At 39.2% G+C, this 25,320-nt stretch overlaps 1 long non-coding RNA gene across 2 annotated transcripts; it reads right to left on the bottom strand.

Annotated features, from left to right (window-relative positions):
• Positions 1 to 9,563: 9,563 nt before the first annotated feature.
• Positions 9,564 to 16,899, bottom strand: LOC143272177 (uncharacterized). 2 transcript variants are annotated; one of them, XR_013049619.1, is made up of 6 exons: positions 16,712 to 16,899; positions 15,482 to 15,620; positions 12,474 to 12,679; positions 10,382 to 10,966; positions 10,213 to 10,289; positions 9,564 to 10,046 (listed from the first exon to the last, which is right to left on the bottom strand). It is a non-coding gene; the product is annotated as an uncharacterized LOC143272177 (long non-coding RNA). The 2 variants fall into 2 exon arrangements; XR_013049618.1 differs by having other exon boundaries at positions 10,382 to 10,442.
• Positions 16,900 to 25,320: the final 8,421 nt, after the last annotated feature.

Raw genomic sequence — 25,320 nt, 5'->3', positions numbered from 1 at the left:
TTTTATTTCGCTACCGAGTGACCAACACCTCCATCACTACTACCCGAAGACGGACGTCCCGCTCTCTCCATGTTGCACACTTTTTATTGAAATACATGAGCACTGTAGCTTTGAACCAATATATTTTAAACTGTTTGATTATTTTATTCAATAGATAGTCATAAAACCTATCTCTGAGTTGTAGGAAATTAGGAAGTACCCATGCACAATATCTATTTGTCCATTGCTATATTAACAGTGGTTCTCACAGACCCTAACCTTCAACAGAAATTCTAGGTGTATTTCTTGAGTGGATGAATGAGTTGGAAGCATATAATTATTAAGCAAATGGAAACAGATAAAATAGAAATAAAATAATGTTATTTTACTAGTAAACCAATTTTATCATTTCCGAATAATGATCTTTATTTAGATATAGTAAAAATATCAATTCATAAAAATTTCACTCAGTTGTCTCAGAACCTGATGGTCTACTCTGCCTTGGCTACTGGAATAATATCCATAAAACATTCAATATACAACTCCCCCAAATTCATGTTTGAGATCTGTATTTCTTACACTGTGATCTATGGACCAGTATTGAAACTACTCGGAACTTTTCATTAAGATGTTAGATTCCTGGGGCCTCACCACTTGGAATATGCTGAATAAGAAGTATGAGAGGTGAGACCTCACAGACGTAATTTTTAACCCTCCTGTTGGTGATTCTTCTATACTTCAAGTGCAAAGCCATATTGAGCCAGAGTTTTCAAGCTTCCCATTTAATAAGTAGGACAGTTGTTAAATGAAAACAAAACACAAAGGACTTCTAGATCTCTTCCTAGACTTGTTGTATCCTAATCCTCTAGCACCAGGTTGACAAATTTAGTTTAGTGATATTTAAGAAACACTGAGGAAACAGTTCGTTTCCCTTTCCCCATTTTCTCTGTTTGTGACTTAAGAGGAAATGGGCAAATATCTTATCATTACACTTGCCTATCTGTATATTTTAAAATACATGAAGAAAATGATACTTACCATGACATATAGCTAGTCAGTCAAGTGGGACACCAAGCTTTTGTTTTCTAACTTACTGTTCTTTTCAGGATAATGACAGAATTACATTAGTTAAAAAGCATCTTATAATTACAAGAGGAATATGGGCATCTGACACTGTAACTAGGGAGTGATGCCACAGCTCATTTTAAAACCAACAGCTCCTAAAAAAAATGTCCATGTGTTTATCTCTGCTTCATTCATCTGTGGTTATATATGGCCTGCAAAAAAAAAAGTGTGTGTGCAACAATCCCCTATCATATAACTGAATTACTCGCAATCTCTGGTATGAACTAGATGTGAACTGAAGTAAATGATCGATGAATAAAGGGATGAAAATGAAAACTGCATCTGTCTAATGTAAGTGTGGAGATTAAAAATTGTCATTGAATAAAACATCAGACCTAGTAATGTAACAAGTATCTTGATTGTGAACTAATTCTCAAAAGCTATGGTTATGCTTCTTCTTTTTGCCATCATGTGCATAGTTAGGTTGTTCATTGATGTGTTCTACATAAGCAAACTTAAATATAGTTGTGTGGCATTCAACAACCAAATGCTTTCAAGGAAGGGCAAACAAGGACATCACTTCATCAGTGTCTATGAAAGTAGTGAAGTATTTATATGTGATTGTGAAGTAAAGATGACTTGGATGTCATGGCATCTATTTAGTGCTACCTACGAGACTTTCTTCTGTTACTAACAAGATTGCATTTTCTTTTTTTGGAAGAAGAATAAATTCATTCATCGGAGATTTTGAAACTGACCACATGAAATGAACTTATTTTTAAGGAATAAGGATTGAGATTATAAATACAGAATATTATCCCATTTTGTGAGATAGCCATGTGAAAGGCAGAACAGTGTTCACAAATTCATGTAAGTGTGACATAATATAATAGTGTCCCCATCACTTGGATAGGACAGGTCAAAATGGAATGTTCTGAGATATTTGTTTGATGACTGTTTGGCAGCAGGGAATCAAGCCTTTGAAAGAAGCTGTGACAGCTGAACTGAGCCTTCAAAGACCTCAACAGGAGTGAGAAAAGCATTCTAGATTGGGGAACTACTCTGAACAAATCAATGTATAAAAGCATAACTGCGTAGACACCAGGAAGAATATAGTAAGACATGTACTGAAGACAAAATCCTGGATTTTAATGTGAGTACAAGAAATACAGTTATATTTCATAATGAGCTTATTAAAAACTACATTTAAAAATGAAAAGCTGTTTTGTTGAAGAATTATGTTAGTATGATCGGAGCATTCTGCTATTTGCTGCATCCTGTGAGTTACCTTGGCACTCTAAAAGAAAGCAGCCTCAACCACTGACCTAGATGCAGAATTTCAGTTTAAGGGTATAAAGATTCATTTCACATTCATCTGAACATCATAGCTTCTGAAGCTACCCTAAGTATCTGCTCTACACCTAAGACTTGAAGTTTAAGTCTTTACAAACAACCTTCCTGTCAGACGATCCTTTTATAATTTATATTTTACTTCATTTCCACTCTGCTGCAGATGTTTGTCACAACAGTGACCTTTGCCCTGTCAGAGGAGTTACCTCCCAACTACTTCTACCTTCCTTGTGGTTCCTTCAGTATACAAGCCTACCAGTATTGGGTCACAGGTATGTCCTTGGTGGTTATAGCAAATAGACTTCATCAATGCAAATCAACCCTGTCCAAAGGGACTCTAATGCAAGCCACATGTGTTAGCGTTTTTTAAAGTCATATCTATTCCTTTTAGGTGTTCTAGTTGTCACTTGAAAAAGAGGAAATTAATCTGAATAATAATTTTATTTATATATACATCCCTATACACACATTATGTACTTATATATATTACTATTGTTCTAACATCAAATTAGGCTGCAAAACTATGGAGACATTTTACAGCATTCTTCTTGTGTAAATCTAATAAGTATCTATTAATTTCAGTTTGGGCTGGCCACCCATCAGGTGATCAATATCTATGTTTCCAATATTATGGTTGCCATGCATGATAATCTAGTGCTTCACCATGTTTATGAGCTGATGGAGACACTGCAGGGTTTCTCACTGACCACAAAACTACTGAACATTTTGAATTTTGAACATGGATATTTTAACTGAGAAAAAGAATGTTTCATTTTAATTCATTTTAATTTAAACAGCCATATGTGGCTAGTGGCTTTCGTTTTGAATTAATAGATGATAGATAGATAGATAGATAGATAGATAGATAGATAGATAGATAGATAGATAGATAGATAGATAGATAGATTAACATAATGGAAAGAAACTGAAGTGTTTTGGGCAGAAGATTGTCCTTAGGGCACTAAAGTGAGGGCCTAGTAGTAGAATAAATAACTACAGTTTTAAATGGGGGCATTGCCTGTAGTGTGCTAGAGCATCGCCCGTTTATGTTAAAGGATGATTAGTTGTGTTTTCTGACCCCTGTCTGATCTATCACGACATCTATAATGGCAGGGCTATTTACCTCAATTACCCAGTCAAATCTCATGCTATGTCAAGCAACAACTCAGAAAATGGCTTGTGTCACTTATGTATAATTTTAACATCTTCACTTTTCTACAGCTGGCTCGTGTTCCACGGTGTTTGATGACCTTTAAGTATTTTACCCACATATAACTCCAGCAGGGGGGAAACTGATGAAAACTGATGATGTTTAAAAAACACACAATTACCCTGGTTTCGTTAAAAAGCAAGGCACGCTTCAAACAACTTGTTCTTTGTATCAGTGAAATCTATGAGTACTCAAGTTAACGGTCAAATGTGCCCCCTCTTATAATGAACCGGAAAATTACACTTGGCAATCAAGAGTACTGTAGCAGATAAGTAAGGCAATTTTCCTCATCATTTTTCCTTTTGTTGTCAATCCTGTTGCAAAGCCCATTGCCTTTTCAATGAACCATAATGTGAAAATTTCAGACGTGCTGTGTGTGAACATATATACTTAGGTCAAGCGAGGCTGGTTTTGAACTGTTCATTTTAAATAGGCTATGCCAAGTAGAAGGTATGACTAGAAACAGACTCCTAAGTCTTAGGCTTATTTCAATGAGAAAATAGTCCTCTCTTTTATTGTTTTAGAAGATACTTGAGTACATGACCTTACATATACATGTTAGAATTTTCCAGGTAATTAAAATGCTAGAAAGAATTATAGAATTGAAAATTGCTATCTATTGATGGCACCATTTCTAAATGTTTGATACAAACAGATGGAAATGAGTAAGAAACTCTTCTTCCCCTTTGAGGCTGATGTTTGAAAGAAGTAAAAATATGCATGGGCTTTCTTTCTCAATGACTTTAGGCTAAAGAGTCTCAGAATAGAGATGACGAGATGGCTCAGTTAAGAAGGGTGAAGTGTTCATTGTACAAGCAGGAGGACATGAGTCCAGCCCCAGCTTCTACCTAAAAACACCGTGGCGTGGAGAGATGGCTTCGTCGGTAAATCGTTAGATGGTCCTGAGGACTTGTCTCTGATGAACACATGTTTCAAAGTAGCAAAAAGTCAGGAATTTGGTGTGTGCCTGTAACCCCAGTGCTGGAGTAGTGGAGAGAAGAAGACCCCAGTGCTTGCTGGGCAGCTTGTCTTGCTGAGTCAGTGAGCTCTCCTGGTTCTGTGAGAGACCATGTCTCAAATAATTAAGTGGAGAATGATTGAGGAGAACCCCTGAAGTTGACCTCTGTCCTGTACATGTGTATGCACACATGTGTACATATATGAATACACACAAGCACATCTGCATACATATAAATGAATCTGATAGTCCCTGAATAGCCCTTTAAAAGTTATGTAAATCAGGTTAGACTGTTGCTAATCACTGTGAAACCTATACTAGTTACTCATCCATAAAATGGGGGTGATGGTCTCCTACTTCATAAGCAAAGGCAACAACGATATGCTACTCACAGGGGACTTGGCATTTACTAAGTTAATATATGGCAAATGTTACAACTGTGAACGAACACCATTTGTTGCTGTTCTTGCTATTTTCATGGATTAAGCCCTAGAATCTCAGACTTTAATAAGAAAAAGTCATTTCTTGCTGATAAAAATGTCTGCTTGTTGGACGGCTTTCCTCCAGGCACAGAATAAGGGATTTGAACTTTTTCTATCCTGTGGTTCTACAATTCTTGAGGCTCCTAAATTTGCCACCAAGGTTACAATCATTCCAGCCACCGATGGTGGGAAGAAGATGTGACAGCCCTTGAAGACAGGAAGTGGCACCTTGCACATCAGCTCACAGTGCACATGACCTCATTTCAAATTTGAGAAATACTAGGGAGGAAAAAAGTCTAGTGAGCACACAGGAAGAAAGACAAAGTAGTCTTTTGTGAACATTTAGTTGCCAGAGCCACAAGCGTAGTGACTTTTCCAGAGATCATTTTGGCATACCTATTAACTATCAGGCCAGCATGAATGCATGCATCCTCAACAAGAGAAAACATACTAAACACGGGAGACCTCTAGAGGAAAAAGACTGCACAGTGGCAAGGCCATGTTCCCCCAGGACCTGTGATCCTCGGAAAAGGATCCCAGAGAAGCCCCAGCCCCTGGGAACACTAGCCTAGCTTGGCAGCCTGGAAGCCATGTATTTCCAGAGTATTTAACTGTTGGTTTCAGTTCCTTATGGTCTCGGCTCATTTTCGAAGGACACTGTTGTATCTGGCATTCAAATCCCTTTAATTTTAACCATCTTTTCCTATATTGCCTATAATACCACGAATTGACTCTAAAAGAAAGGAAAATCATCAAAGATGCAAAAGCTGTTTCTTTCAGCCTGTAACTTATAAAAGAACCCCAATGCCCTACGTAGTCCTTCTGATTTTCTTAAATGAAAAGACTATTTCTGTCATTTACTCCTTCAACCTCTGTGACCATGCTCACCTACTACAAAGTCTTGCCTTTTTTTTTTTTTAATTTTCTCTAGCCACAGGTCTTTCTCTGTTACTTTTCCTGATAGCACAGGTATCCGTCCCATTATCTTTGCACAAATTATGACAACAACCAATAGTCAGACCACAATCTCCCATCTCCCTTCATAGCAGTTCCCCTTTGCACAGCAGAGTGGCTCCAACTCCTGAGGCCACTCTCTACCGCAACATTGAAGTCACTATTGGGGCTAGGAGAGAGGCCATATGCCTTCAATCGGTCTTTTGTGCTTATGGCCCTGCTTTTCATTTTGAAGGGAATGGAAAGCAGTATGTAATTTCAGTCTATTAAATGAACCTTGTCACCAGAGTTGTTTCACCAGACCTCCACTTATCAGACGGGGCCCACAATTTATCACAACGTCAATTCTCATAGTGCGTGGCTAGAAAGTATTTATTTGACAAAGCAAAGAAGAACTGAAACCATGGACTCAAACGCATCATGAATTGCCCACTGGGGCCAGTCACATTATAAACTAAATTTTTGTGTCTCCCCTAGATTCATAATAAAATCCTAGCACTTAACATGATGGCATTGAGAGAAAAGGTCTTTGGGAGCTATGAGGATGGGACCTTGTGAACAGGATTTTCTTATAAGGAAATACACAAGAGTTTTCTCTCTCTGCCTTTCTCTGAGTTTTTCTATTAGTTTCTCTCTCTCTCCTTCCTTCCCTCCCTCCCTTCCTCCCCCACCGTGTGTGCATGTGTGTGTATCCCTCTGTCTCTCTTCTCTCTGTCTTTGTCTGCTTCTCTCTCTCTCTCTCTCTCTCTCTCTCTCTCTCTCTCTCTCTCTCTCTCTCTCTCTCTCTCTTTCTCTCTCTGTTTTCCTTTCTTATTCCTCTCTCTCACAACTACAACAGTACCATAGGAAGATACAATAGGAAAATAATATGGTTAGTCAATATCCAAGAAGTACCCCTGTAGCTAGAGTTTTTCTGCCTTGCCCACAGTCAGGACAAATCTCTGTCACCCGCCAGTCCCACAGTGGCTCAGACCCAACCAAGTAAACACAGAGACTTATATTGCTTACAAACTGTATGGCCGTGGCAGGCTTCTTGCTAACTGTTCTTATAGCTTAAATTAATCCATTTCCATAAATCTATACCTTGCCACGTGGCTCATGGCTTAATGGCATCTTCACATGCTGCTTGTCATGGCCGCGGCTGGCAGTGACTCCTTCCGCCTTCCTGTTCTTTCTTTTCTCCTCTCTGTTAGTCCTGCCTGTACTTCCTGACTAGCCACTGGCCAGTCAGTGTTTTATTTATTGACCAATCAGAGCAATTTGACATACAGACCACAGCATACCCCTTTCAGACATGTAATCTACTAATATCTTGATCATGAACTCCATAGGCCCCAACTTATAAAAAAATGAATACTTGTGTTTGGTTTTTGAAATAGGTGAAAATTTCTATGTCTAGTACAAACAAAGTCACTACCCTAAATCTCAAACCTCGTTAGTAAGGAACCAGCTAGGGGGTGATCGTGGGATGATAACTTAAAAGGCTATCCCAGGATATACCCTATTTCTACTTAGTAACAAAAATAAGGCAAGAATTAGCACAGAGTGGCCATCACAGTACTTAACATGCAATATCCTCGCATCAGAACATTTTTATTATGAAAATGTGAAAACCTAACCTATATTTTATAACAAACTCTAGGATTTCATTTTTGTATCTTCTTTCCCCTTTCACACTAGGTGTTGAATCCTGGGTCTTGACTATGCAAAGTACATACTACATGCACTATACAACTGAGGTACATCAGTTCAATTTTCTTACATTAAAATGTACACTTTCAAGAGTTTTTTTTTTTTTTTTTTTTTTGAGACAGGGTTTCTCTGTGTAGCTTTGCGCCTTTCCTGGGACTCACTTGGTAGCCCAGGCTGGCCTCGAACTCACAGAGATCCGCCTGCCTCTGCCTCCCGAGTGCTGGGATTAAAGGCGTGCGCCACCACTGCCCGGCCACTTTCAAGAGTTTATGAAAGGATCTTTTAATAATTGACTTCTTTTAATAATCACTAAGATAGGGCTCATTCTTTAAGACAAGCATAAATTATTACGCATCAATAGATTATGTCTTGTTTATTCTGAAAACTATTGCTATGAATATTTTAGCATTTAATCAACAACCATATGGTTAGACTATGCCCCCATTTTACAGATAAGGAGATAGAAGCTTATAGAATCACTAAGGAATGAGGTTGTTTTACTTAAAAATATATGAAAAACTGGAACCAAATCTCTATTCTTCCCATTTTTCTTCCAGCTTAACAATTTCACAGGGGAAAAAAACAGTGTATTTTCTTTAATGAAAATTACTGTACATCTAACAGAATTTGAGGCATCCAAGCACCAAATGAATAGAGACTATACATATTTTTAATTATTAGAGAACTTTTCACTATGTTATTAGACTCATTCAATCATTCCTCACTGCTTACCAAAGCACATTATTTTGGGATAAGCATGCACAGTTAATTCTTTTCCTGAGTTATAAAATTTAGGATACAATATGCACACGAGGTATTTAGTTGTACTTGGAGTACATATGAAATATTGATGATTATATTCCTGTTATAAGATAAACAGTAATTCACAAATTAGGCAGCTCTTTAATGAAAGCGTTTTGGAGCTTAGGAACAGGTAATAAGAATTTATAGAGGGTGAATAAGGAAGCAAAGAAAGCAAACACTTAATTGGTTCAAGTGGACCTGAAGCCTTATTGAGTCCAAGTGATTGGTTAGTAGGCAGCTTCTAACTGGGTTATCATTTGTTTTTTTCTTATCACTTACACTAAGTTGGATTTCAGCCTGTTGGTGTGAAGCCAGAGCACTGAAGCCATTTCCTTCATGTGTCCTCTAAGTTACTTAATTCAACATTACATCTCATCACTATTATATTCTAATTAAAGGTTATTTTTATTCTTACCCCTCACTGATATGTTTAGCATCCTGAGTCTATACATGGGGAAATACTAACATGGAGAAATTTGAAATAGAGATGCCAGGATAAGGATGAACATATTTTAATCCTGAATCACTTTCTTGCCACCTTGATAATACAAATGATCAAATAGACCATCAAAGAAGATGGAGAGCAACCACTATGGAATCAGACAGAATTCCGGAATGTCTCTCTACATTATCGTGTGAAATAAAGATGCAATAGTAGTTTCATTTCAGAGATTTCTTAGTAAGATTCAAAAAGTAATGTACTTGAAGTCTATAGCGTGCATTAAAGACACCATCAATATTAATTATTATTGGTGACAATGTCTAGAGTCGCCTAGTCTTAGTATTATGTGGACTGCACTATGCTTTTATATATTAATTAATTCATTAATAACACAAATAAATGGGAAGTGAACTGAGTTCTGCAGAATAAACAAACTTATTAATTTAAGATTTTGACTCACCAAGGACTAGTGAACGGTTGTTCTTTGCTCAGTTATTTTGCAGTCAATGGTGATGGAGCAGTGAAGAAGACAAGTGCCCCTCTTAAAGGACCTGCACCCCAACCTGAGGAAGACTGTGATTTCACACAGTAAATGAGCTAAAAAGAAAAATCAGACAACAGTCTGAATTACCAGTTGGACAACGTAATTTTTTAATAAACATTTTACAAACTCTTTGGCAGTCTCCCATGCTCAAATATGAAGCATCCCCCAATGACTTGCTCCCAAAAAAGGGAACTTGGCAGACAGGAGAAAAAACAAAGCATTGCCATGTAAGTAACTTCCAAACCTAGGTCACAAACAGCCAGCTGGCTTCCACCTGGACCTCATGCCTCCATTCGCGCTCAACTACCCCTCATTCCTCCACCTGTGTTTCTGGATTCTAGCTAACTTGAAGCAGCTGTGATAAAGAGACCATGTGGCGATACCACATAGCGATGGAAACAGATGTCCAAGGAGACCCAGCTGTTGACTCCTCACCATCCAGGTGGCATGCACATGGGAGAGGGAGTCTTCTGATAATTCCAGTCCTCAGCCTGTTGGCCACTTCCTTCATCCAAACTCCAATGCAATAAGAAAGAGCTGTTGGTTCTAAGTGGACAATTCTCAGACTTCGAATGCAATAACAAAATAAACATTTTTTGTGTTAACCAACTACATTTTTCAGTGATTGGTTACACATCTGTTATAACTGGAATATGGGTAATTTATATTGAGAGAGATTTGAAAAAAAGGAAATAGGTAAGGTGTCACTCACAGATGTAAGCACAAACTTACCAGTGAGGTGGAAGAACGGATGTGTTGTAGACAACCCTTGAAATAATTCATATTCCATTGTCTGTGGAAAGGAAATGCTACAAGATAGCATAAGAAAAAGAGATGTCACTCAGGAAGTAAGGGCAATGATTAGAAATGACAAGATGATGTGGGGGACCCACAGTTTTACCCTTAGTTGGATGGCATGTGTCCTGTAAAGACTGGGCCTATATCTCTGCTGTGCAGTTGAACTAAAAGAAAATGAAGAAGAGAAGTGACCAGCAAGGCTCCTTCCCTGGCTACATGGAATGTGATCTGCCATCCAACACCATGGCTGAAAGAAGCAGTGAACCCCTGGTTCTCCCTAGTCCCACTCAGTTATTATCTGTTTTAACAATATGGTCTGGTGATCTCTGCACAGATTAAATTAGGAATCATTGCTTTAAACACTGGAATGTTTCAAGCAAGAACTTAGCTCTTTAAGACTGATCTTCTGACAGTGTCCTTGGCTCTATCTGTAAAGTGTTTTCTGTGCAAGCGCAATAAGGCAAGTCCAGGTCACCAGACCAAAATAAAAAGTTGGGCATGGCAGGGCATACCTGTTACCTCAGCCTTGTTGGGTAGCAGCAGAGATGGGCAGATGTCAGAAGCTCTTTGGCCAGGCAGCCCAGATAAATTGATGAGCTTCATATTCAATGAGAGACCTTGTCTCAAGTAATGAAGGTACAGAACAATAGTGGAATGGTACCCTAGGTCAACCTTGGGCCTCTGTCCTCTGCAAGAACATATTTACATGTCACACACATGCACTATCACCACCACAACACTAAATGCAGACTACCCTTGAGAAGTGTGGATAGCATAGAACACATAAAACAAACCAACAAAAAATAATAAAAGAAATAAGATGGATTTTTAATCAGTTATGTGATAATGATATGAATTATCTATGCAATAATTGCATGATGTCCAATAATAAAAATACAGTCCTCTATATCTAGAAAAATCTACTGTAATCTCTCCCTTTTAGGGAATTTAGGGGTTTCTATTCCCATTTTCACTAAAAACTGGTAGGCCACCAGCAAAGTTGCCCTTTCTAGCTTTAATGTCAACTTGACACAGCCTCGAGTCACATGAGAGTAAAGCTCTGGATGGGGTATTGCCTAGACCAGATTGGCTTTCAGAAATGTCTGCAGGGGGATACTTTTGATTATCCGTTGATTCGGGGTGATTAGCCCACTGTGGGTGGCACCATTCTCTAGGCTGGTGCCTCTAGGCTATATAAAAAGCTAGCTAACTATGAATGTGTGAGTGAGGCATCCAGCACTACATGTCCTTCGTTTCTGCTTTAGGTTTTGGCCTGGAGTTCATTCCCTGATTCCTCTTCATGACAGCCTTAAGTGTAACTTCCATAAAACCTTTCTTCCACCAAGTTGCTTCTAGTCAGAATGTCCTGTCACAGCAACAGAAAGGAAAGTAAAACATTTGTTTCAGGGCTGGAGAGATGGCTCAGGTTAAGAGCACTGGTTGCTTGTCCAAAGGTCCTGAGTTCAATTCCCAGCAACCACATGGTGGCTCACAACCATCTGTAATGAGATCTGGTGCCCTCTTCCGGCCTGCAGGGATGCGTGCAGGCAGAACACTATATACATAATAAATAAATTAATCTTAAAAAAAAAAAAAAACATTTGTTTCACTCTCAAACTTTATTTAAGTGACTTTTTAATTCCCCACCCAAACTTAAAGTTCAATCTCAAGACTGGTCAACTCAGCAGGATTCCCTACGATAGAGGGTCTTAATATAATAATAATAAGTACTTTCCCAAGACCTTCCTTTCCATTACTATTTTAGGCATGATATTTGGGGCTTTAAACAAATAATTTTTAAAAGGCATACATGCTAAAAGAAATGACAGAAATCTTCGAGCAACACAAAGGACATGGAAGTACTTTGGTAATGATTTTGGAGACCAAATTATCCCCTGAGTTCTGCAGTTTGTAGATAAGAGCATTTTCAGAAGTTTTATGCAAAGTTTAAGATGACCAAAAATGTGAATGCAATGCAGATGGGTATGTTCTCAGAGAAGGCTGGAAAAGATTAGAAAGATCTTCCTAAATTAGCCTTCTCCCCTTTTAACAGGTTACAGGAAATGTGAAAGCACTGCCTACAATGCAACCCGAGATAAAATTTAAGACCTCTAAGGTTACAGAAAATAGATTCCATAATGCTAAACTCAAAATGTGTATTATTTCTCCTAGGATACAATCGTAGCAAACCATACCTGATGGCAAAAATCCAATTACAGCAGTAAAGGTTGCTCTCAGTTATTCGTTTCTCCAAGTGAAAGCAAACTGCGGAATGAGGTGAGCAGGAAGCAGCTCTCTTCATGAATACTTGGACTTCCATTTGGTACCAACTTTTTGTTAGCGAAAGAATGAAAATGGACAAAGGCTTCCAACATATTGTAGGTAGCTTCAGGACAGACTTCTGCATTTTTTTTCAAGAAACAAGCAGAGAAAAAAAATAACCTTTTTAATGATATTAAGATATTCTCTAAGGAAGACCAGACATTTTAACGTTTAAGAGTCAAAGCCCTTGAGTCAGAGGCAGAGGTTAAAAGCTAAACTCTAGTGAGTTCTATGAATTTCAATAAATCACACACACACACACACACACACACACACACACACATATATACACACACACAAAAAAAAAAAGAAAAAGAAAGAAAGAAAAACTACTTTCCCAGCCTCAGTTTCCTTTTTGGTAACAATGAGGAAAATGATAATGCCGCTCTCTTTAAGAAATGAATTGTGATGAAGGAGTAGATGTAAGCACCAGCCAGATAGTATTAGCTTTGGCTGTCTGCTCGGCCTTTGTTACATATAATCTTAGCAGCTGAGTTTCAAGTTGCCTAAATCACTTTTATCTGCATTGCTTTGGAGCTTGCTCATTTAAATTTTTGGAAAAATTACAAGGACACCAAGAACACAATTACCTCAACACTTTCCTGGTTTAGAGCAGTGGGGTTGATGACAGAAAAAATGTTTTTGCTTTTTCTGGAATTCGCTGGTGGAGAAAAAGGCACTGCGGTAAGCCTCGGAGTCTAAACTATGCTGATAAATTCTGTTGTCTCTAACTCTTGTCAGCCTTATCTTTCTAATGAACGCACTTTGTCTAATCAGCAAAATATTTACAGTTCTAACACTCCTCTTTTGTGGCTAAAAAGAGGCTGAGACCAGAGAAGAGTACAAGGGAACGTTTATCTAAGATCCCCATGAAGAAGGGACCATTTTGTTTGTGTGCCAAGCTTTTTTTTTCCTCTCTCATTCAAGGTTCATGATTTATTCTGCAGTGAATGCCTGTCAGTGCTGAGGCCCCGATACCAAGCTGCCAGGCCCCTGTCTCGGCTCATTGATGTAGCAAATGGCCACCTGATAGAGAATAGAGGCCCTAGCTGACTGCTTGCCTGTCACCCTCCCAGCCCTATGATATTCTTGATCTGGCTGCCACGTTGAGAAAGAGCATCAAGCAAGCTGAACAAAGCTGGTTTTTAAGGTCCTCTCTGCCTCTGAGCAGCTGTGTGGTCTCCACAAAGCCTCTTCACCTTGGTGGTCTCAATTTTTCATCTGCAGCATGAAGATAATTATGACACTTGCTGATATTTGGTGAAAGTTAAAGGAGACAATTATCTGAACGCCTGTGGCACAAACAGGGCACTTCGTATTTGTTCCCCTAGAAAGCTATGATTTCAAAAACCTCAGCACTGAAGCTAGGACAAATGTGCTTTAGTCAAACCTCTCTTGTTCATTGTCATACACCCTGGGGCTCAGATGACTCCTCCTAGTAGTCCAAAACTCTCCCAGGGTGAGGAAGGACAAGAGCTCTGAGATCACCTTAGGCTTCCTAAAAATCAGTTCTGGGTAAATTTCTACAATGCTACCATAATGTTTCAAATGAGGCTTCTGGATGAACACAGGAGAACCAGAAACTCTGAGGAAAGGCAAAATTACCAACTTGGATCATAAAACAAAAGGGTAGTGTAGATGTAATTCTGAACAGTGTTATTAAATAAGAAACACAGAGCCAAATGCAGAGTTAAAAACCCAGAGATTGAGCAGCAGCCGAGAGCTAAGACCAAGACCTCCTTCTTACCCCTCGCTGTTGCTGTCATCTTTCCCCTCAGAAAGAGACCTATTTCCTGTGTATCTGTCTTTTTATTGACTTTCTGTTCTGCCTTCTCATTGGTTATAAACCCAACCACATGACTTCCTCCTCACTGCCTGTCTATACAGACCTCCAGGTCACTAAGGTTGGTATTGAGATTAAAGGCATGTGTCACCATGTTGACTGTGCCCTTGAACACACAGAGATCTGCCTGTCATGTGATCAGGATTAAGGGCGTGTGCTACCACTGCCAGACTTCTGCTAAATGTCTTGCTATTAGCTCTGACCTCCAGGCAACTTTATTTATTAACATACAAATAAAATCACATGTCAGCACAAATAAAATATCACCATAGGGTAGGTTAGAGAAATGTTTTCTGAGGGAAAGAATAATTTTTGAAGCATACAGATCAGTAGAAATAAAATGCAAGCCATACCAGTGATTAAAAAGTTTGTAATGGTCACATTTCAAAAGTTAAAACAACTACACCTCATTTAATATTTTTAGTACTACATAATGAAATTATAATTTCAAGTTAAAATTACTGAGACATTTCCTAATTACATTTTAGGTCTATAGTCTTTAAAATTAAGTGTGCAAAGTGTGAATGTGCCTCTTAAGAGGTGAAGGCAGGAGGATTAGAAATTCAAGGTCATTTATCCTCAGCTACACAAAAAATTTGAGGCCAGTCTAGGCTACATAAGACCTAGCTCAGCAAAAACAAACAATAGAATCCTGTGTGTAGTTTTTACCCTTAGCAAGACATTTCATTCATTGTGAAAAAGCCATGTTTTCCATGCAGAACAGCCACTTGTTGCAAAGTGCTACTCTATAGATAAAAGGAACATATACAGAATTCATTTTACAGAAGTCTTGAAAAATTATTTTAAACCCTATGCACCATTTATTGGGGCCAATGTATATATCACTCTTCGTTATCTGTTTCTGGTTAAAAAATGGCTTGAAGAGACAAAAGTAACCTTAACTACTGCAGGAAGCAAAGCCTTTGAATGTACCACTGCGTTTGATGGGCTCCCTCTGCTGTTCAAGCGTAGGATTAAACAGTGAGGAAGTAAATTCAGTTAACATTAGCCTAGACTCAAGCACCAAATCATACTTACCTTAATTTCAAGAAAAGAGCAACTTAGATGCATGCCGCAAATTAACAGGCATTTGACATGATGCATTTTGGGTGAGTCTCAAATCCACATTGTCTGGATGAAACATCCTGTTACTTTAAGCGAAGGCCAAAACATAAACCTGGAGGGAAACAAATGGATTCACAATTCATTCAACAAATACAAACATTGCCAAGCTCTGTTTGAAAGCAGGAAACAAACAAAGGGAGGAACTTTCAGAACAAAATGTGTGGCTGGAAGATGGCCCAGGGGTGAAGATGTTTGGGCTGAAAGCTTGGCAACCAGTCTAATCAGTGGAACGAACATAAAGGTGGCTGGGCAGAACTGACCACACAACCCTGTCCTCTGACCTCCACATACACACTACACATATCATACACACACATACAAGCACATACAGTTTTTAAAAATAGAACTGAAGTATTTTATGCATTGATTTTTTTCTGAAGTAGTCATGACAGCCGGCTACTATTGATTTAATTTGAAATCTCAAAAGCCGCATTTCAAATGATGGCTGAAAATCAAAAGCTTCCCAGGGGTAATTCCCTGCTGCTGTTTCTGGTGATGGAGAGCAATGTGTCTTGATACCATTCTCCACGTCTGTGGCTGTGATAAGAATGTCTACACATGGTTTCTGTCAAATTTGAAGAGGTTAGTCATGTTTTCCCAAGGAAATTGATATTCTTGGGGTATGTGGCTTCAGAAGACAAGTGTAATGATCAGTGAAGTTAGCATATAACTATTTTTGTCATCTTGAAGGAGAAAATTCAATCAAGTAATATAGTTTAAGTAGAAGTTTATTAGGAAAGCAAACACTTCAAAGATATTAGGGTGGTCTGTCCCAAGGCAGGGAAGAGCCCAGGAGGTTCTGTGTGAAGGATTTTAAGAAGTTTAATGAATATTCATGAGGTAGGAGACATACTCATGGAATAAGGTTGCTCCTTTTCCAAACCACAGCAGATAGTATGTACTTTTTAGGATGTTTTTCTACACAAAAATGGTGGGGCATACCACACCACAATGCAGATGATAATAAAAAACAGTGACATTAGAATTTAAAGGATACAGATGACCCTTCCTTGATGTTCATATAGGGAGAATGCCCTGGTCCCTTCAACTAATATGTAGTGCAAACAGCTTCAAGCAACTTCAAAGATATCTTATCACAAAGGGCCATTCTGACCACCAGAAGGAACCAAAACCAAGATGTACCTGTAGTTCCCTTGGTTACTGCATAACTCTTTGCCTTCCTGGCATTAGAACCACCAAAGAAATTTATAACCTTGATGAATCTTAAGACCACAAACAAAATTGCCTTATTTGATGCCTACGTCCTTCTTTCTCTTCTGTTCTATGCCTGTCTCCAGCAGAAGCACACCTGTGGCTGAGGCTCATTCAGCTGTCTCTCTTCTAAATCCCAACTCTGCATCACAAAGAACTCTGAACCCGATTATGAAGTCTTGTCCCTTAAATTCTGAGTGTAGGGAATTGAGTCAAGGATTTGGTCTGCCACTAACACAATCCTTGCTAGCAGCGTCTAAAGAGGCAGCAGTGTCTGCCCATCCATATCTATCCTGTGTCTTGCATCACTTTTAAATGAAGGAGACCAAGAAGTGGATCCTGAAGCAATTTGAAATAAAAATATCCCATGTAACATCGAAATAACATCACAGGAAATGATTTATTAATTGAGAAGAAAGAGAATGCTATAGCTTTGCTCTGTGAACACAGAAATCAAATACTGAGGCTGATCCTAAATCATACGTATTTTTTGAAGATTTTAGAAAAGTACTTAAGAAAACAATGTGACAGAAGACCGGGCTCAGTCCAAATCTGATTTCTACCACATGCTACCGGCATGATAATGCTATGGATCTAGTTGATGAGGCCTGGTTCTCTCACATGTAACATGGGATGATAGCATGCTCCACTCACATCATTGGTATGAAGCCCAAATCTCTTGATGGTTACAGAGAGTCTCATGAAATGTCCAACACTTAAGATAAGAATTTCCATGATGCAGAAAGGTTCCCAAATTTGTTACCCAGATGTTCAATCATAAATCACTAATTATTGATAAATATGAATTCTCAGTGGTCCTGAGCAACAAATACATAAGACTACATTCTTCCTCCATCATGACTGCCCAGGTATAGATTATCAGTTCTTTTCACTGGGCTGTTAAAATGACCTCCACTTTCTGTCCTGTCCCATGATAGGTATATTACAAACTTGAAGCTAAAAGAAATGATATGTCATCCTGTGGATTAGCAGAGACATTCAACTGCTGATTTCTTGTAGGTATGTGCAGGGTTCCACTGAAATGTTCAAGAGATCTAGGCTTCTTTCTTGTAGCCTGGTTTCTCTTTTTCCCATGTGGTCACAGTATTCTCAAGAAAACTTACCTGGGTTTTATAAATGGCAAATGTGGTCACGAAGACCAGGTCCCAATGCAACAAGCCCTTTATCAGCAGCTCTCCACATTAGGCTTATTAAAAACCTGTTGGCTAACCAAGTCCCGTGACTGTCCTAAGACTAAAGAAGTGGAGACAGCACAAGGTGTGAAAATGAGGAGTCTTGATTCACAGAGACCATCAGCATAGCAGTCTACCATCCTTTCCGTGTTGGTCTCCTACCTTGAGTCAAGTTCTGTCTCTCAGTTGACATCAATCGAAGCAGATTTTTCTCCTACCCCAATGGCAGAAATGTCTATAATAACTTTTGATTGTCACAAGTGGGTGGGACTGCTACTTGAGTTTAGAATGCCATTAAGCTTCCTGCAGTACATAAAACAGTCATCCACAGCACAGGAATATCTAGCCCCAAATAGCACTGGCGCAAAGGTGGGAGACTGTTCCAGATGTTAGGTTTCGCAGACAGCCAAGAAGGAAATCAGACCTGATACCTAAGTCTGGCAAATTGGTTCTGGTGGGGGAAGACAAGCAAGTAAGGAACAAGGTTAAATGAGTGGCAAGTGTTCTAAAATATGGGGAGAAACCTGACAGGCTGCAGCCCAAAGCAGGTGATAGTCAGTCAGTTGTGTATGAGGTGGGAAAGACCAGATAGAGAGTGTAGGAGAGTGGCCAAGCCAGACCCTTAGAAAAATGTAAGGGAAAGCGGTCTGTGTGGAACAAACCAGCCTCTTAAGAGCTCCTTGTTAAACATGTCTGAGTGCCATAGTGTAGACAGAGGGGGCTGGAAAGAGAGTCATCAGCAAATCACCAAGAGTCAGTGACTTGGCTCCCCAAGTCTCTTTCAGCTGCACAATCAGAAACACTGGGGAACTTTGAAAGGCCCCTCTCAGAATCCCGTCTCTCCACTTAACTGCAATCCCCTGATCCTAACATCTAGATGTTTCTAAAACTTGTCAAGTGATTTAATTTAGTGTCATAATTGAAATCCAGGGTGACTTGATCACATAGGCTGTAGAAAAGCATAGAAGAGCTGTGAGCAAGGGACAGCATGAATCTTTAGAAAGCCATTTATCAGAGTGAAGAAGATGGATGGGAGAACAAGAGAGACAAGAAAAGACAAACCAAAATAAAGGGATAGAATTCTACTCACAGGCTGCTTAAGAATATTTTGATCAATGACAGACCTCATGTTTGTCAGTGGTCCTGTAACAGATACAGAGACTCAATATCACCTGCCATTTTTATTGTATTTTTCTTTGTGCACAAAAATAAACATATCATCCTGTCATATTGACTGCAGTATTTGAAGTAATAACACACTGTACACGTTTGTAGCCCAATAATAGCCAAGGGTTGTAGGATGCATAACCTAGGTTAGTGCTACTGTACTCTAGTTTCCACAATGATGCAAATGTCTAGCAGCACATTCATCAGAACATCCCATTAAAGGACCCACAACTGTATAGCATGTTAACAGCATATATATCCATAAATCCAAGTACAATATGGAAGGGATCAAAAAAAAAAAAAAAAAAAAAAAGAGCGGCTGGAGAGATGGCTCAGTGGTTAAGAGCACTGGCTGCTCTTCCAGAGGACCTGAGTTCAATTCCCAGCACCCACGTGGCAGTTCACAACTGTCTGTAACTCCAGTTCCAAGAGATCCATCACCCTCGCACAGATATACATGCGGGCAAAACACCAATGCACATTAGATAAATAAATAAATAAATAAATAAATAAATAAATAAATAAATAAATAAATAAACAAACAATTTTTAAAAAGCCGGGCGGTGGTGGCTCACGCCTTTAATCCCAGCACTTGGGAGGCAGAGCCAGGCGGATCTCTGTGAGTTCAAGGCCTGCCTGAGCTACCAAGTGAGTTCCAGGAAAGGCGCAAAGCTACACAGAGGAACCCTGTCTCAAAAAACCAAAAAAAAAAACAAAACAACAAAAAAAAAAAAAAAGAAAAAGAACAAGGATTTAGGAATCCTTTAGCTTGCTAGATGGTAAAACTCAATTTCTAATGTGAGACCTGTGATTGAGATCCATCTATTCCTTTGAGTAAACTGAACTTCAGAGTCCTGTGTCCCACCATGTTACTAATGCCCCTCATTGCACTGCTTCTTGGGAGAGAGATCCAGCTTTTTAGGGCTGTGTGTTTGCAAGTCACAGGAATTGACAGGATGGATGAAGGGGATATGGAGAATGGGAAGGGTGTGCCAAGACTGTCCTTCTGTCATGGCAGTAGCACAGCATAGGCAGGAGAGAAAGGTTCGTACAAACCCTGACCAGGGAGACACAGGAATTCCCATACTTCCCCATGCCAAGTCTCTCAGTACCCCACTATGCGAAGGATAATGTTCTGTAATGGCCATGATCTCTTCACACTTTGCATTCTCCAATGGCTTTCCATTTTTCTTTTGATGAAAACCAACCTGGTCATGTCTTAGCTTTCCCTTCTCTGGGGCTTACACATGTTTCTTTCAGCATTTCTCCTTCATGTCTCAGTATTCACTCAACCTCCTAATAATCAATGACATGTTTAAAAATCTCTGTCCTTGCTGTGGTGTTTCATACTTATTTTTTCTCACATGCTTTCTCTTGCCATGGTTTTCCCTCCTTTTTCATCCCTGCCTTTACTTAGCTACCTAGCCACTGAAGTTCAATTCCGAAGTTTCCTAACATAGGATCCACTGAGAATTTAGTTCTTTATTTATATTGCATACTTCTGAAGGAATTCTAAATACATGTGCCTAAAAACCATAGGGTTGTATCAGAATCATAGTCACCTAGTTGAGATCAGAAGCTCTGAGGTCAGGCTCACCTATGTTCCTGTAGGCTCTCCCACTGAGCAGATGGCTTTTGAGAAATGCACTTGCTGTCTTCTTGCTAATATCAGCAGCAGATTGCCACACTTCTGTTTATACATCTTAATCAAAATAATTCAAAATTGTGGTCAGAATATATTATATATGAGAGAATAAATTAAGAAAAAAGAATTTCCTTTTTCCTATTATTTCCTTAATATTTTCTAACTCATTCCTATTATTTTCCTTCTTTCCTTGAAAATAATTTTAATTGGAATATTCATGGATGTGCTTATAAGTTACATATAACTCATCTTAATGATTTTTTTTAAATTACACTGAGTATTAAATTCAAATACCTAGGAGTTTTAATTAATTTAATTTTTTAAGCAAAATCAATGGCCTTTCTTACAGATACTAGAATATATGTATATTTTTTTCAATTAGAAATATTTCTTACCTTTGGGTCACATTAATTCTCAAATAGTTCATGTGCAATCCAACAAATGACCTTTACTGCAATGTAATCAGGACCATAACAGTTAGCTAATTAAAATACTATTAAAGTGGAATTCAAACAGCTCAACTCTGGGGAAAATGGGTCTTGTGTGTGGCCTGCTCACTGTGTGATTCGGCAAGTTTTGTCATAGAAAAAATTATGAGGATTTCTCTGATGCTGTGGATATCACTCTGTATAAATAAACACTGATTGACCAGTGGCCAGGCAGGAAGTATAGGTGGGACTAACAGAGAGGATAAAAGAGGAAACAGGAAGGCAGAGGGGAGACTGCCTGGAGCCACCGCCAGGACAAGGATGATGTAAGGTACCGGTAAGCCACGAGCTACGTGGCAAAGTAAAGATTAATAGAAATGGACTAAATATAAGAGTAAGAGCTAGACAATGATAGGCCTGAGCTAATGGCCAAGCAGTTTAAATAATGTAAGAGTCTGTGTGTTTATTTTATAAGTGGGCTCTGGGACTGGCGAGACTTGGAGGTGGGAGCTGGAGAGAAATTCTCCAGCAACACTCTGACAAGTTGAATGTTGCACATGACCAACAGACGACAGTTATGTTTCCATAAAATGTTACTTATAGCAAGAAATAACACCCAGATTTGGGTCAAAGACTGCAGTTATCAAACCCCAAAGACAAAGGACCAGGATGTACAGGCATCATCTACCCTACCATGGTCATCATTCTGCTCAGAGAGGAAGTCTTTCATGGCCATGGGCACCTGCACTGCAACATTTGTTTCCATCAGTTGTGTGGGATGCCACATAGCTGAGAACACCTAACACTGAATTAGCCACTTAAAGTTAGTAAGGGCTCATGATCCACATTCTGAAGGGGACTCCTTTCTGCTTCATTCTATCCCAGACCAAGGGCAAACAGGAGTTTCTTGGTGCCCTTTCTGTGTGACAGCTTTGTTGCTCATTTGCCCCAATGTGGAAGATGTCACTTTGTCTTGTCCTGCTTTCTGTAGTTGTTTTATACACTGTACACTGTGTATTCCCTTCTACCTTTATTTTGCTTAATATCACCATGCCTTCTATAAGTGATGGATTCCCAAATTTGATAAAGTATATTATTAAGGGTTCAAGAAGTCTATGGGAATTTGTACAGTGGACCTTAGGGAGCATTCTTTTCAATTGCTTTCTCTTGCATTCCTGGGACTCCAAAGTCCTTTCTCGGAGACTCCCTTCACCTCTTCCAACAGCCAGCAAGGTAAGGAAATTTATGTCTGCTGTAAATTCCTGTGTTAAAGTCCAGGGACCTTGAAGGATCACAGTGCCTGAAGCAAGGGCCTTGAACAGGTGACTGAGTTCTGAGTTTTACTAAAGATAGTAGGGTGCCCTCAAACTAAAGAAGCCAGTGTTTCTGTGAAAAGACAGGAACTTGCAAAAGGGAGATGTCAGGACCACAGAGCAAGAGAGAAATCCCACATGAAGAAGCAGGATGGGAATGGAGACCTGAAAAATAAGGCATGAAGACTTCCATACTAGTCCTTAGAATAAACAGACCTGCCAGTGAAGGAGGGCCAGGAGAACATGGGATGATCTGGAAAACAGGGGGAAAAACCCTTAAGAAAGGTTGCTCCTAGCTCCTAGTATTGTGCCTTCTCCCGGGAGATTGTAATTACCACAAATTTGCAAAGCAGGGGGCAAAGAGCTTGTCCCGCTGAGGATTTCTAGGCAGGACTATCCCGGAGGAGAAGGAGTCTGCTCTCTCAGGAGTGTCAGGTTGACCAGCTCTGGAACCTTTTCCACCCCTCTGACAGGTGCTGTTTTTTCTGTTCTGATACTTTCTCATTTTTGTTCTTTTTCTCTCTGTGGATGGTATTTGTCTTATTCAATTTGTAACTTTTTAACTGGGACCCACAGGATCTCTGCTTTCACTCTGGAGCATTTTGGCTTCCCCAAATCAGACCTCTAGCTGCCGGTCTGTCACTAGACCCTTACTCTCCAAGATTCACTTCATTTCCTGGCTGAATGAGTCTTCTTCCCAGGATGTACAATTCTTTGTCCATCCCACGGAACAAACCTGGCAGTACCCTTGATGACCAGCACTCACCACTAACACCAGCACTTGATCTTTAGACTTCAGCCTCTGGAATTGTGGCCCCATAAGAAGGATCTGTTGTTTAATCCACCCTGGCTGCAGGATGTGACTGTGGCCACCAGGGCAAGTTCTTACATTGAGCTAGTAAAATGTGGACTTTTTTTCCTTACTATGGACCAGCTTACTGGGTTCCCTTTCCTCTCTAGTTTCCTCACTTCATGAGCACAGTCCTTCAATACACCCAGTGCATTAAAATCTCTGTCTTGGTTTCTGTGTCTAGAGAACCAGATGTAACTAACATCTGAACTTCAAAATACTTCCTTGCCCCAGAAGCCCATCACTTCTTGGAGGTCAAGACTGAGGATATAAATTACATATGATCACCCTGGCTATTGTCAATAGAAAGCTGCTCGTACCCAGCTAATGACTTTCTCTGAATAATTGTGTGCATCTACATCTGTGCTGCTGTTTCCAGCACATCAGCTCATTCCAGCAAAAACTGAAGTAGCTCATGTGCATATCCCACTGGAATAGATGGCACGTTCAGACACAGTGTCTGGGTTGGCAATATGACTCAGGAAAAACCTGGCATCCTTAAGCACATGTGGGTAGCAGATTTTTAAATACCCACATCAATCTAATTACAAAAAAGCAGGGAAAATATTAATATCTTAGACATATGCAGGAATTTCAATTATCTTTGGCAATATGTTGTGATTTTTCATGTTAGAAAACATTGTTATTTTTAATCATAAGATCGTGATGTATCTTGAGCAACTTTAGTTTGGGTGTACTTTTATAAAGTTTTCCTATTTTAGAGTCAGAGTCACTTTGTATCAACAGCTACATAGTGCCTAACCCCTGTGTGTATATGTGTATGTTTGTGTGTGTGTGTGTGTGTGTGTATATGAGAGAGAGAGAGAGAGAGAGAGAGAGAGAGAGAGAGAGAGAGAGAAGCAGGGCAGATAATATTAAGAGTAACAGAAAGAGATGGAATCAGAAACAGGGACAGAGTCACACAGAGAGACTGAGAAAGAATAAAGGAAGGAAAAGGAGAGGGAAAGAGGAGAGAATTCTTGATGAGGCCATGTTTGTACACATTTTAGGCACTGTTTTATATAGTTCCTTATTTTTCAGACATCATAATCTATGATAAAAATTATATTGGATTAGGAGAGAGCCATGCACAAACTGATATGCTCAATCAACTAATGAATAAATTCTGATTATGTCTCCATAGTATGAATAAAATGAAAATATAAAAAATTATCATGTAACTCTGTGAATTTGAAAATAATCCCTATGATCCTTTCTGTCCCTTGGGAGTTCTCTGACATGTGTTTAAGACAAGAGAACTCTCCTAACTCTCACAGGAAAATTAAGGGCAAATAAGAACATCTTACAACCTTACATGTAGATTATACTCTGTTCTCTTTCTCCTTTTATAATGAGCAAGTCTGTATCTTTTATTTTCCCTATAATTAATCTCCAAATAAAGTGAAATAAACTACAAAAAAAAATTAAAATTTTAAACATAGTATGGTGGCATGTGCTTTTAATGTTTTGCACTCAGTAGGCAGAAGCAGTGGAAGGCCAGCCTGGTCTAGAGAGTTCCAGGCTAGCCAGGGCTACATAGTGAGACCCTGACTCAAAACTTTTTTTTATTTTTATTTTTTTATTAAAAAGCTACTAAACATTTCTTTTTCCTCTGTCATGAAATAAGAATTTGATGCTGGTTGTGGTGGTGCTCGCTGGTAGGATTTGCTGAAGGAGGAGGAGGCAGGAGGATCAGGAGTTCGAAGCCAGCCTGGGCTATACATTTTTAGCTGGGCGTGGTGGCGCACGCCTTTAATCCCAGCACTTAGGAGGCAGGGGCAGGAGGATCTCTGTGAGTTCGAGGCTAGTCTGGTCTCCAAAGCGAGTTCCAGGAAAGGTGCAAAGCTACACAGAGAAACCCTGTCTTGAAAAACCAAAAAAAAAAAAAAAAAAAAAAAGAAGAATTTGATTGTTTCTTTTCCTGCTTCCCACAGACACATGCTC

Source organism: Peromyscus maniculatus, chromosome 3, assembly GCF_049852395.1.
Source record: "Peromyscus maniculatus bairdii isolate BWxNUB_F1_BW_parent chromosome 3, HU_Pman_BW_mat_3.1, whole genome shotgun sequence".
Taxonomy (NCBI): Eukaryota; Metazoa; Chordata; class Mammalia; order Rodentia; family Cricetidae; genus Peromyscus; species Peromyscus maniculatus.
The sequence above is the reverse complement of the archived record's forward strand: the minus strand, read 5'-3'. Positions and strand labels throughout refer to the sequence as shown.